This window comes from Vespula vulgaris, chromosome 5 (assembly GCF_905475345.1).
Source record: "Vespula vulgaris chromosome 5, iyVesVulg1.1, whole genome shotgun sequence".
NCBI classification, from domain to species: Eukaryota; Metazoa; Arthropoda; class Insecta; order Hymenoptera; family Vespidae; genus Vespula; species Vespula vulgaris.
Genome location: NC_066590.1, coordinates 7,625,001 through 7,626,411, shown reverse-complemented (window position 1 = coordinate 7,626,411; position 1,411 = coordinate 7,625,001). Strand labels below are relative to the sequence as shown.

Here is a 1,411-nt window from a genome sequence, read left to right as displayed (position 1 = left end):
TCTCTCTCTCTCTCTCTCGCGATAAGAGAAAAGTGTTTTCGAGTTATTGCATAGTCCAAAGTAATTAGAGTTTAATTAGAGGGTAATGTGAGAACAAGGAACGAGTTGCAGCTGCCAGTAAATTATTGGATGCGCCCACGTTCTTGGCGACAAGTACGATCATTCAATTGTGAATATATATATATATATATATATATATATATATGTATGTATGTATGTATGTATGTATGTATATACACACACACACACATATATATATATATATTCAGCTTTGTTCCGTTCATACGTTATACGTACAAATATCGTGTTATCTTTTTTCTCTTTACAGACAGTTACAAGTTAATTAAGGTCAAACATATAGTTTTTTATGTAAACGAAACGATATACAACATGTGCTCGAATTGTGTCATAATTTATTATATTATCCTTGAAAATCACGTGGAGGACAGTTATTACATTATCGTACAACACACAGGCCCGCTTCGTTTTGTTTTTGTTTGTTTATTCGTGTTCGTTTTTTTTCTTTTTTTAAATAATCAAGTAATCACGGTCATGGGATTTTTGTCTTCGACGCATCAAGCGTTCGTTCGTATCATTTGACGAAGGAAATGAAATATCTCCTCGATTTTTCTTTCGAACGACGATGACAATGTGATTCAATGGAAATACAAATTATTTGTGAATATCGCTTAAGAAAGAATAATAATAATAATAATTATTATTATTATTATTAATAATCGGGCCGCACGTTTCTTTTTTTTTATTTTTTTATTTTACACGCGAAAAAAACCGTGTTCCGACAACCTCGACGATTTTTTCTTTTGGAAAGTATACAATTAGAGAAACACAGAAAGAGAGATACAGAGGAAGGGAGAGGGAGAGAGGGAGGGAGAGAGAAAGAGAGAGATAGAGGAAAAAGGATACGTTCAAAGATGGTCGAGGTCGTTGATATACGGTCGCTGGACAGAAAGTTATTTTTATAATACAGGAATATTTACAGATGCTCAATAACGTACGTCTTCTTAGTTACAATAGAAACTATCACTTACGACATAGGTATCTTTATTTTCTTCTCTTTTACACGCATACATTCGTTCTTTCTCTCTCTCTCTCTCTCTCTCTCTCTCTCTCTCTCCCTCCCTCCCTCTCTCTCTTTCTCTCTCTCTCTCCATCTCTCTCTTACAGACACACACTTCAATCGTCGCTATTTCACATATCCCATATCACTAATATTATCTACCCATCTATCTAACTTCCTATATACTTATTCCCGTAAGGGTCTTAATCGATCTAACAAATAAAGTTGTTATCCACACAATAGACACACACGCGCACACATTCGTCTTATCACTTATCCCATTCATTCTTACATTCTTATATCCGTACAAAAAAGAGATAAGAAAGAAACCTG

The 1,411-nt window shown here is 34.3% G+C and overlaps 1 protein-coding gene across 2 annotated transcripts in view; it reads right to left on the bottom strand.

Annotated features, from left to right (window-relative positions):
• Positions 1-391: 391 nt before the first annotated feature.
• Positions 392-1,411, bottom strand: part of LOC127064086 (protein eva-1) — a 237,577-nt gene continuing 236,557 nt past the window's right edge. For both annotated transcript variants that reach the window (XR_007781581.1, XR_007781582.1), the window contains exon 10: positions 392-1,411. This exon is cut by the window's right edge. The gene's annotated coding sequence lies outside the window, so the exon portion shown is untranslated.